Source organism: Plecotus auritus (genome assembly GCF_963455305.1).
Source record: "Plecotus auritus genome assembly, chromosome: 1".
Taxonomy (NCBI): Eukaryota; Metazoa; Chordata; class Mammalia; order Chiroptera; family Vespertilionidae; genus Plecotus; species Plecotus auritus.
Window position 1 is genome coordinate 132,046,302 of NC_137770.1, and position 13,427 is coordinate 132,059,728.

The window sequence follows — 13,427 nt, forward strand, 5'->3', positions numbered from 1 at the left end:
CTTTTTACAAAGCCAGCATTATTCTAATTCTAAAACCAGATAAAAATATTACAAGGAAAGAAAATTACAGGCTAATGTCCGTGATAACACAGATGCTAAAATTCTCAACAAAATATTAGCAAATGGGATCCAGCAGTATATTAAAAATGTCAAACAACATGATCAAGTGGGATTTATTCCAGGAATGCAAGGTTGGTACAATATTCACAAATCAATAAATGTGATAGTTCTAGCTGGTTTGGCTCAGTGGATAGAGCGTCGGCATGTGGACCAAAAGGTCCCAGGTTAGATTTCAGTCAAAGGCATGTACCTTAGTTGCAGGCTCCTCCCCGGCCCAGGCCCTAGTCGGGGCTCTTGCCAGGAGGCAACCAATTGATGCATTTCTCTTTCCGCTGTCTTTTCCTCTCTCTTATACTCTCCCTAAAAATTAATGGAAAAATATCCTTGGGTGAGCATTAAAAAATAAATAAATAAAATAAATAAATGTGATGCATTACATGAAAAATGAAAGATAAAAATCACACAATCTTATCAATATATGCAGAAGAAGCATTTAACAAAATGCAGCATCCTTTTTTTGATTGAAACTCCCAGCAAAGTGGGAATATAAGGATCATACCTCAATATAATAAAGGCCATATATATGACAAACCTACAGTCAACAGCATACTCAATGGGCAAAAACTAAAAAAAGCAACAAGACAAGGGATGTTCACTTTCACCATGCTTCTTCAACATAGTATTGGAATCCAAGCCACATCAATCAGACAAGATGAAGAGATAAAAGGAATCCAAATTGGAAAGGAGGAAGTAAAACTGTCATTATTTGAAGATGACATGAACATAGAACCCTAAAGATTCCATCAGGAAACTACTAGACTTAAGAAATAAATCCAGGAAGGTAGCAAGATACAAAATCAACATCCAGAAATCAGTGGCATTTTTTAAATTTAAATTATTTATTGTTTAAAGTATTACTTAAGTCTCCTTTTTTCCCCATTGACTTCTCCCTGACCACCCCCAACACTCAGCACATGCTCTCACCCCCCTGCCACCCTGTCAATGTCCATTGGTTATGCTCATATGCATGCATACGAGTCCCTTGGTTGATCTCTTACCCCATCACCATCAACCTTCCCTCATAGTTTGGACAGTCTGTTCAATGCTTCTATGATTCTGGTTCTATTTTTGTTCATCAGTTTATGTTGTTCATTATATTCCACAAATGAGTGAGATCATGTGATACTTATCTTTCTCCAACTGGCTTCTTTCGGTTAGCATAATGCTCTCCAGTTCCATCCTGCTGTTGCAACTGGTAAGAATTCCTTCCTTTTTATAGCAGCATAGTATTCCATTGCATAGATGTACCACAGTTTTCTAATCCACTCATCTGCTAATGGACACTTAGGCTGTTTCCAAATCTTAGCTATGGTGAATTGTGCTGCTGTGAACATAGGGGTGCATATATCCTTTCTGATTGGTGATTCTGTTTTCTTGGGATATATTCCTAGAAGTGGTATTACTCGGTCAAATGCCAGTTCCATTTTTAAATTTTTGAGGAAATGCCATACTGTTTTACACAGTGGCTGCACCAGTCTGCATTGCCACCAGCAGTACACTAAGGTTCCTTTTTCTCTACATCCTCTCCAGCACTTGTCATTTGTTGATTTGTTGATGACAGCCATTCTGATAGGTGTGAGATGGTACCTCATTGTTGTTTTGATTTGCATATCTAAGATGATTAGTGACTTTGAGCATGGTTTCATATGTCTCTTGGCTTTCTGTATATCCTCTTTCAAAAAGTATCTATTTAGGTCCTTTGCCCATTTTTCGATTGGATTTTTATCTTCCTTTTGTTAAATTGTATGAGTTCCCAATAAATTTTGGAGATTAAACCCTTATCTGAGATAACATTGGCAAATATGTTCTCGCATGCAGTGAGTTTTCTTGTTTTTTTTTGTTGATGGTTTGTTTTGCTGTGCAGAAGCTTTTTATTTTGATGTAGTCCCATTCATTTTCTCCTTAGTTTACATTGCCCTAGGAGCTGTATTGGTAAATATATTGCTATGACAAATATCTGCAATTTTGCTGCCCATGGCTTCTTCTAAGATTTTTATGGTTGCCCCTCTTACATTTAAGTCCTTTATCCATTTTGAGTTTATTTTTGTGTATGGTGTAAGTTGCTGGTCTAGCTTCATTTTTTTTTTTTTTGCATGTATCTGACCAATTTTCTCAAAACCATTTATTATAGAGACTGTCTTGACTCCATTGTATCATCTTGCCTCCTTTGTCAAATATTAACTTAGCATAATGGTTTGGGTTGATTTCTGGGTTCTCTGTTCTTTTCCATTGGTCTATATGTCTGTTTTTGTGCCAGTTTTGAGAAAAGTGGCATTGTAGTATAGCTTGATATCTGCCATTGTGATCCCTCCAACTTTGTTCTTCTCAAGATTGCTGCAGCTATTCAGGGTCATTTTTATTTTGTAAGAATTTTTAGAGAGTTTGTTCTAGGTCTTTGAAGTAAGCTGTTGGTATTTTAATGGGAATTGCATTCAATGTATAGTTTGCCTTGGGTAGTATGAACATTTTAATGATGTTGATTTTACCAATCCATGAACACAGTATATTCTTCCATATGTTTATGTCTTCCTCTATCTCTTTTTTCAGCATCCTGTAATTTTCTGAGTACAGATCCTTTACCTCCTTGCTTAAATTTATTCCTAGGTATCTTAATTTTTTTATTATAATAGTAAATTGTATTTTTTTTAAGTTTTTCTTTCTGTGAGTTCATTATCCTAATATATAAAAACCCTGGGTTGTAACATCTGGTAACAACCAAGGCTTGACCAACTGGAAGTCAGTCCTGTAGTCAGCACTGGGTTGCCATGGCAACCCAGCTGTCTGCTTCCGCTGCAGGCACTGTGCCCCAAAACTGACTGCTGAGGGGGCTACAAATCAGGGCCATAGAGAGGCCCGAAAAGATAAGCAGGGACTGATCCATTGCTTCTGTGGCAGCTTTTGATCAGGACTTGCCTCTTTCTCTTCCAGTCCAGCCAGCAGCCGTGCCTCCATTTCTCTCCAGACCCCCACCAGGGCTGCTGATCAGCCTTACCTTTCTGATCAGGCCCTGTTGATAGGCCCAGAGACACTGACTGGCATAGAAACCGACCAGTCAGAACCAAATCTGGGTGAAGTGTGAGGAGCCAATGGCTGCCTAGGAGGTGGAGCTTTTGATGCTAACTGGTATAGAAACTGACCAATCAGAACCAAATCTGGGTCAACTGTGAGGAGCCAATGGCTGTCTAGGATGCGGAGCTTTTGATGCTGACTGGCATAAAAACCTACCAATCAGAACCAAATTGGCTGGCAGAGGAGGGGAGTTGGGGGTGAGATCAGGCCTGCAGGGGAGGACAGTTGGGGGCAACCAGGCTGGCAGGGGAGGGCAGTTGGGGGTGAGATAAGTCCAGCAGGGCAGGGCAGTTGGGAGCAAAATCAGGCAGGCAGAGGCAGTTAGGGGTGATCAGGCAGACAGGCAGGTGAGTGGTTAGGAGCCAGCAGCCTCATATTACAAGAGGGATGTCTGGCAGTTGGACATTTCCCAAGGGGTACCCGATTGGAGAGAGTGCAAGCTGGGCTGAGGGAACCCCCCTCTATGCATGAATTTTGTGCACAGAGCCACTAGTTGGTGTATAAAAAGCCATAGATTTCTGGGTGTTAATTTTGTATCCTGCTACATTGCTGAATTCATTTATTAATTCTAGTAATTTTTTGATGGAGTTCTTAGGGTTTTCTATGTACAATATCATGTCATCTGTGAGTAAGGACAGTTTTACTTCTTTTCCAGTTTGGATGCATTTTATTTCTTCTTGTCTGATCGCTATGGCTAGCACTTCCAATACTATGTCAAACAGGAGGGGTGAAATCTCTGTCTTGCTCCTCTTCTTAGGGGAAATGATTTTAGTTTTGGCCCATTGAGTATGATGTTGGCTGTAGGTTTGTCATATAAGGCTTTTATTATGTTGAGGTATGATCCCTCAATTCACACTTTTCTGAGAGTTTTTATCAGAAAAGGGTGTTGGATTTTGTTAAACGCCTTTTCTGCATCAATTGATATGATTATTTGATTTTTGTCTCTCAATTTGTTTATGTGATGTATCACATTTATTGATTTGCAGATATTGTACCAGCCTTGAATCCCTGGAATAAATCCCACTTGGTCATGGTGTATGATCTTTCTAATGTAATGCTGGATCCAATTTGTTAGGTTTTTGTTGAGGATTTTAGCATCTACATTCATCAGGGATATTGGCCTGTAATTCTCTTTCTTTGTAGTGTTTTGGTTTTTGGATTAGGGTAATTCTGGCTTCATAGAAAGAGCTTGGAAGTGTTCCTTCCTCTTGAATTTTTTGGAATAGTCTGAGGAGGATAGGTTTTAGTTGTTCTTTGAATGTTTAGTAAAACTCCCTTGTGAAGTTGTCTGGCCCCAGGCTTTTGTTTGCTGGAAGTTTTTTGATGATTGCTTCAATTTCCTCCTTAGTTACTGGCCTGTTGAGATTTTTTTTTATTCTCCTTGGTTGAGTTTTAGGAGGTCATATTTTTCTAGGAATATGTCCATTTCCTCTAGGTTTTTTAGTTTGTTGGATTAGAGTTGTTCATAGTATTTTTTACAATCCTTTGTATTTCTGTGGGGTCTGTTGTTATTTCACCTCTTTTGTTTCTGATTTTGGTTATTTGGGTCCCCTCTCTTTGTTTCTTGGTGAGCTTGCCTAGAGATTCATCAATCTTACTTATCCTTTCAAAGAGATAGCTCTTGGTTTTATTGATCTTTTGTATTTATTTATTTATTTGGTTTCTATGTCACTTATTTCTGCTCTGATCTTCATTATCTTATCTCCTTCCTTCTGCTCACTTTGGGCTTTTCTTGTTGCTCTCTTTCTAATTCTTTAAGTTCTAGAGTTAGATAATTTATTACCATATTTTCTTGTTTTTTGAGGTAGGCCTGTAGGGCAATGAACTTCCCTCTCAGAACTGCTTTCACTGTGTCCAATAGGTTTTGGATTGTTGTGTTTTCATTTTAATTTGTTTCCAGGATGTTTTTAATTTCTTCTTTGATCTCTTTGGTAATCCAATCATTGTTTAATAGCACGCTATTCAGCCTCGAAGTGTTTGAGATTTTTATTGTTTATTTTTTGTAGTTGGTTTCTAATATTATGCCTCAACAGCATTTTTATACACCAATAATACACTCTCAGAAAGAGAAATTAGCCCTAGCTGGTTTGGCTCAGTGGATAGAGCATTGGCCTGTGGACTAAAGGGTCCAGGGTTTGATTCTGGTCAAGGGCATATGCCAGGGTTGCGGGCTCGATCCCCATTAGGGGCCATGCAGGAGGCAGTGGATTAATGATTCTCTCTAATCATTGATGTTTCTAATTCTCTTTCCCTCTCCCTTCCTCTATGAAATTAATAACAAAAAAGAAAATAAGGAGAAACTAAAAAATTAATCTTATTTAATATATTTTTAAAAATATATTTTTATTGATTTCAGAGAAAGGAAGGGAGAGGGAGAGATATAGAAACATAAATGATGAGAGCAAATCATTGACCTGCTGCCTCCTGCCTTCTCCACACTGGGGATCCAGTCCATAACCTGGGTATATGCCCTGACCAGGAATTGAACCATGACCTCCTAGTTCATAGGTCAATGCTCAACCACGGAGCCATGCCTGCTGGGTAATTCCATTTAATATTACAACAAGAACAATAAGATACCTAGATATAAACATTACCAAGGAGGTAAAAGAACTATACTTGGAAAACTATAAGACTTTCACAAAAGAAATAGAGGAAGATACAGACAAATGAAAATATATACAATGTTCATGGATTAGAAGAATTAACACCATTAAAATGTCCATACTACTCAAAGCAATCTATAGATTCAATGCAATCACTATTAAAATACCAATGGCATACTTTGCAGAACTAGAAAAAATACTGCAAAAATTTATATGGAACCAAAAAAAGGACACTGAATAGCTGTAGCAATCTTGAGGAAGAAGAACAAAGTTGGAGGGATCACAATACCAGATATCAAGTCATACTACAAAGCCACTGCAATCAAAACAGCTTAGTACAGGTATAAGAACAGGCACATTGATCAATGGAACAGAACAGAGACCCCAGAAATTGACCCACACCATTATGGTCAATTAATATTTGAAAACACAGACAAGAGCATACAATGGAGTAAAGATAGTCTCTTTAGCAAATGGTGTTGGGAAAACTGGACAGACACATGCAAAAGATGTAATTAGATCTCTAACTTATACCAATCATAAGAATAAACTAAAAATGGATAAAAGACTTAAAGGTAAGCCATGAAACCATAAAAATCGTAGAAAAAATAATAGGCACTAAAAATCTCAAATATCTCCCATAGCAGAATTTTTTCTTATACATCTCCTAAGTCAAGAGTAACAAAGGAAAAAATAAACAACTGGGACTACATAAAAATAAAAACTTCTGCACAGCTAAAGAAACCACCATAAAATTGAAAAGGGAACTTACTCTATGGGAGAACGTATTTGCTAATGATACATCTAATAAGGAGTTAATATCAAAAATATATAAAGTACTCCTACAACTCAACAAAAAGGAGACAAACAATCTAATTTAAAAATGGGCTGAGGACCTGAATAGATACTTTTGCAAAGAGGACATACAAATGGCCAAGAAATTATGAAAAAAGGTTCAAAGTCACTAATCATGAGAGAAATGCAAATTAAAACCACAATGAGATATAACCTCACACCTGTCAAAAAGGTTGTCATAAAAAAAATCAACAAACAGCAAAGTGCTGGTGAGAATGCAGAGAAAAGGGAACACTATTAGTTCACTGCTGGTGGGAATGCAGATTGGTGAAGCCATTATGGAAAACAGTATGGCGTTTTCTCAAAAAATTAAAAATAGAACTGCCATTTGACCAAGCAATACCACTTCTGGGAATATATTCTAAAAACTTTGAGACACCTATCAGAAAGAATACATGTACTATTATGTTCATAACAGAGTTATTTACAATAGCTAAGATCTGAAAACAGCCCAAGTGCCCAGTAGTACCTGAGAAGATAAAAAAGCTGTGGGACATTTACACAATGGAATACTATGCAGCTATAAAAAAGAGGTATCTCTTACCCTTTGGGACAGTATGGCAGGATCTGGAGAGTATTATGCTAAGTGAAATAAGCCAATCTGAGAAAGACAACAATCATATGATCTCATTTATTTGTGGAACATATGAACAAAATGGATACACCAACAAAATAAGACCTGAAGCATGGAGACATGGAACGGACTGACATACTTCAATGTGGGGGTGAGGTTACAAGGAAATAAAAACCAAAGAATATATATATATATATATATATATATATATATATATATATACACACACATATATATACACACACACATATATATACACACACACACATATATACACACACACATATATATATGTATATATATGTGTGTGTGTATATATATGTGTGTGTGTGTGTGTATATATATATATATATATATATATATATATATATGTATATATTTATATGCATATCCCATGGACAGTGACAATAAGGTAGTGAAGACCTGGGGGTGTGGATAGGGTCTAGGCAGAGGGGAGTAATGGGTGGGGGGGGGAATGGGAGACATCTATAATATTGCCAACAATAAATATATATTAAAAATAATAAAAATATTTTAAGTAAAAAATAATATATTTCCTTTTGTAAATTCTATTTCACAGAAATAAGGTTATTTGTTTTGTTTGAAGTCTACTCATCCTACTCAGAGTGGGCTTAAAAATAAACAAAAAAGCATGTAATTAAATTGTTTAGTTTTATTCTTTAATCTATCATAAGTGAATGGTTGGGGTACATAGGTAGATCTCACATTCCTGAGTCTGACATGTTATACAGCAGACCTGCTTCCCTGAATGATCTTAGCAGCTCATTTTTAAAACAATGCACAATGTATCAATATAATTCTTTAGGAGAGGAAATCAAGGAACATGAAGAACCCAATTAGGAATATTTTTTTTTTCTTCACAGTGGCAGAAAATACCCAGAGAATACAAAAGAGCCAGTTATAATAAGCAGAGGATAAAGTTGTAGCCCTGAATGTCTTAGGTCATGGGCATGTGAGGCCAAAAGCTTTCTATAGAAAACCTATGTAGGATCCTTAGAAGAGGAAGTGCAATGAAAGAACCATAGAATTTGGATCCAACCAGAGTTAAGACTATTCTTGTAGTTATAGTGGCTTAAGGTTTTTCATAAATTTATACTAAATCCCTCCTCCCAATGTGTTATAATTAAATAATTTGTTCTTATTAGCTTAAGTCTTACTCCAGAGTGTTTAGTCATTATGGAAAACTCTTTTAACCTTAGCAGCTGAAGAAACTCTCCTGGTTTTGCTAAAAGTAGATATTGAATTCATTTTCCCATCCTTATAATTCAACTGGAGGCCCCGTGCATGAATTCATGCACTGGTGGTGTCCCTTGGCCTGGCCAGTGATTGGGGCTGATCAGGGCCATCTCTCCCAGTCCTGATTGGTGTTGATGGGGGCTGGCTGTCCAGGGTGTGTCCAGCCTTCTCACCCAGTCCCGATCAGCCGGTCCCCAGCAGCAAGCTAACCTACTGGCTGGAGCATCTGCCCCCTGGTGGTCAGTGCACATCATAGCAACTGGCCGGGCAGTCGACCAAACGGTCGACTGATTGGTCAGACACTTAGCATATTACACTTTTATTATATAGGATTCTGGTGAAGTAGAGTAAACTAAAACTATATTAGACCCACCCCTTTCAGAATGTTGCTTTAATAACTATTTTATAAACTATTTTCATGCTGTATGGCATAAAAATACAAGGTCCTATTTTGTCTTTCAATTGACAGCACTGACAAATTGTTTAAATGAGAGAAAGTAATCATTTTCTTTGTTTTGTCATTGTTCTTTCAGAAACCTACTTGAAACTGACTTCTTGTTTTTATAAAAATGTAAATCTTTTCATATTTCAAAATATTTTATTTACATTAAATAATCTAGTAAGATTAAAAAATCTTTCTTCTTCCATAGCGGAAATGAAAAATTGTGAAACTGTAAATCTGTATATATTTTCATTTAAATAAAAGAAAACAAAATACCACTTCATGAGGTAAAAACGTCTTGATGAGTAACAGATAAACATGGCATGAAATAAATTACTTAACAAACAGTTCATAGCTGTGACTTGTTTAATACATTATAGTTGACTCATACTGCCTGTTCACATTAATGGCCTAGCAGAAACCATTTTTTGTCAGTGAAATTGTATTCAGATTTAAAAAGAATAACATACTTTATGACAGATTTAGCTGTAACCATTAACTATACAACACCCTGTTGCTTTCAGATTGCAGATTGAACATATGTTTTTAAAATCTTAATATGTCATATAACCAGAAGTGTTCTGTGCTAATATATGGCTTTGCTCATCTGATTATAGCATTGGAAGAATGTTAAAGTTTTATGAGAGTCCTATAAAATTCAACAGTTTGATGGAATACTAAGCAGAGTAAGCACTATACTTTATGGAACTTTATTCTGAGATGAGCTAGATTTTCTCCTTTGATTATTTAATGAAGTAACTCTTTCAGATCATTACCTACCACTTACCTAGTGAACAATGGTGGTGCCTGGTCTAAAATCCTGGAAAATTGAAAATAGTTATCATATAACCAAAAAGTGATTCAAACATTGGAAAGAGAATGCCTTAAGTATGTAATGACAGCTTTTAAAAGAACCTAATAATAAATCCCCTGCCCTTTATTTTCCTCAGGAGGTCATTAAACTGTTTCTGAGAAAGGCCAGGCAGTAAATATTTTTAGTTTGGGAGGCCATACTACTATTTGTAGCTACTCCATTACTCAATTTTGCCCTTATAGTGTAAAAATAGCATAGATAATTTGTAAATAAATGGATGTGACTGTACTTAAATTAAAACTTAATTTACAACAGCAAGTGACAGGTCTGATTTGGCCATTAGGTTATAACCTTTTTGGTTAGGACTTGATGACAGCAATCAGGATAAGAAATCTAGGCCTCAGGCACTTCCAGCTTTCCAGTTTTCTTCAATTTTTGAAGTCAATACCCAAAGCCACCAGAATAGAAAAATGAGATTTATCAGTCCTGGTCTTCCAACTATGTGGTATTGACCACATGAAACATTTATAGTTTATTTAATGTAACTGGTGAATTTAGTGAATGAAATAACAGGTTTAAGTCTGTATTACTCAAGAATCCCCAACACAAAGGCTCATTAGATTCTGTACAATCTCTCAGGATTACACTGACCCTTAAATGCTTCCAAATTTCTTACCAGACATTGTTCGATGCTCAAGCTGGCTAAAACTCACGCAGCTTTGTACCTGATTCCTGCTTATTTCATTCGCACGGAGATTTTCTAATTGTGATAACATGAGTGAGGGACTGTTATCCGACTTGTGATCTGGAGAGTTCATGTCCATTTTAATCTTTTTGGAGAACTTCATGCCACTGAATTCAACTATTATCTTAACTTACCTGCAAATTAATGTATTGGGGTCTTTTTCCACATCTCAATTATGTTGTCAGCCATTTCACTCTTTTCTTCTTGTTCTACTGCCCAGAGCATTTTAAATGCTCTCTCCTCTTTGCCTGTATCCCATATGAGTAATATACTTCTGGGGGGATATTTTTGTTATTTAATACATATTTTTCCTCATTTTATGAGATCCTACTAATCACAGCTAATCTTGCAATATGTGGTAGCCACACTTCTCCACCTCTGAGGTCTGATGAGATGCTGACTTCCAATGAATAGCCATCGTTCAAGCAGCATCAAAGGCCACCATCAATATCTAAGGCATGGGTAGAGGCAGGGCAACTTCATGGTCCAGAGCTTGCTGGCTTGCTCTTTGTGAACCCTGACCCACAAAGTTGGGGTTAAGTCATGGGGTCTTGCTCTTCAATTGCTTTCTGCCTTCTTTTGTAAGCACTGATTTCCATTTATATAGTATCCCTTGAGTTGATGGCATTTGAGGAATGGCACAGGCCATGTAAGTATTTGAAAAATTAAAATGTCAAAGATTTTTTTCAGATACTTTATTCAATAAATATATATGAATGGGTTTCCCATATTCTTTATTGTACAAATTATGAGACTCTTTTTTTTCTGAAAATAAATAAAATGGAAAATAGGAAGAGTCAAAAGGATGATCATTGTATTTAATGAGTACTTTCTATGTCTGTTCTAGGCACCAGAGATACAGAAGTGACAAAACAGCCGAAGTCTCTACCCTCAAGAAACTTTCATTTGGAGTAAGGAGTGACAGGTACTAAGCAATAAAAAGTTAACTTTTAAAACAAAATTTTCTGGTTATATAAATTAATATATTAATTATAGAAAAATAAATGCATAAACTTTTGTTATTTTATTCTTTTATATGTTAATATAATAGTGTTAAGAAAAGATTACTGCTGAAACCGGTTTGGCTCAGTGGATGGAGCGTCGGCTTGAGGACTGAAGGGTCCCGGGTTCGATTCCGGTCAAGGGCATGTACCTTGGTTGCGGGCACATCCCCATTGGGAGGTGTGCGGGAGGCAGCTGATCGATGTTTCTCTCTCATCGATGTTTCTAGCTCTCTATCCCTCTCCCTTCCTCTCTGTAAAAAATCAATAAAATATATTTAAAAAAAAAAGAAAAAGAAAAAAGAAAAGTTTACTGCTGGTTAAGGAAGTCTAAAACCAGACTTCCTAGGCTTAAGTCTCCCTCTCCCAGATGAAATACTAATAAGGAGATTAGATGAGTTAACTCTTGAAAAGGACTTACAATAAAGCTCAGCATATAGTAAGAGTAATATGTTACTTTTATTATTACTTGACAAGGGACTACATTGATGAATCCTCTGAAAACCTGGAAATAAGATTGTTTTCACTGTTCAACTGCAAAATCAATACAACAGAGTAGACACATACAAATTGTCTCAAAAACAAAAGATGATTTTGCAGGGCAAAAAGACTGTATTGTAACTTTTTGTATAGATTAATATATATATATATATATGTAAATTTAAAATGTCAACCAGATGCAGGCTCTGTTATTCCTAGGGGTATAGAGAAAGCAGAACTACAGAATAAATGTCGGTACTTCTAAAGACTCTCAGGAGGGAGGGGGGTCTTAGCCTGCTAACTTAGGCCAGTGTCCACTCTGTTTCAGTTGGAGTCCCAGGAACAGATGCCCTGGACACTTATACCTGAAGAGAAAACCTTTTTTCTTCTTTGATTGTTGATCACCAGGAAGTTCTCTTAGGTAGCTCAAGCTTATAGTGGAATCTTGACTGATTAACTCTTCATAGAGCAGTTGGGATTTAGTTTCCTTTGCTGGACTTAAAATCTGATTGGATTTGTTTGACTATATTCTTAAAAGGAATTGCTTTTATGAGTACAGTCTCTGATTTACAGTTTTAATCATATGAAATTACTGTTTTAGTAGGTAAAAATGGTCTGTTATTGGCCACATCACATGGTTCAGTTGAAAACCTGGGCAGCCAAACTTGAGTACCTGGTTGGGCGCAATAGGACTCAGTTGCCTGGCTCTGCTTGGCTGACCACATGTCAGAGAGAGAAGACTCCAGCCAGCAGACCAAGTGCAAATGCAATCATAGGACACATCCTGCCCTTGCAGCCTTTTGTCAGCAGGCCAAGAGTGGTTAGTGTGAGTATTACTACTGCTCTTGCCAGACACAAAAGGACTCAGCTTCCTCAAGGACTGGTGGGTATGGGGATAAATCTGTCCTCCAGGCTCAGCTGTCTGAGACCCTTTCTATAGTGATTACAAACTGTAATCCTTACCTCTCTTCTTCAGCTAGGCATCCTTTTCTTTCCTGTTGGGTCTTTGGAGGCTTCGTGAAAACTGTCTTTGTTTTGTCCACTTCTGTAAGACTCTGCCTTGTATGAAGGCCCCTCATCTAGGGGATGGGAATCCCCTCTAGCTTTGCTTCTCAGTCACACTATGACACAGCAAGGCCATTTCTGGCTTGAAGATAAAGGAAGGGAGTGCTAGTTGAATATTCTGGTCCTATTGGAGAGACCATCCCTGTGGTTAGAATGCATCAGATTGTTTTCCCCTAATACCATTAAACATTGTATTCATCTAATTCCCTCTTCAGATTTCAAGCCCATCTAACAACCTTCTGCTCACTAACCAGCTTCTTGTGTAGGTATGTCCTGTCACATGGACTTACAAGTATTCTTGTTTCTTTGACATTTGTTTTTTTTGTGTGAATTAATAAAATTAATTTTGGATTTATGTCATACTCTGATGAATTCAGTTCATGTGATTTTCTGCATGTG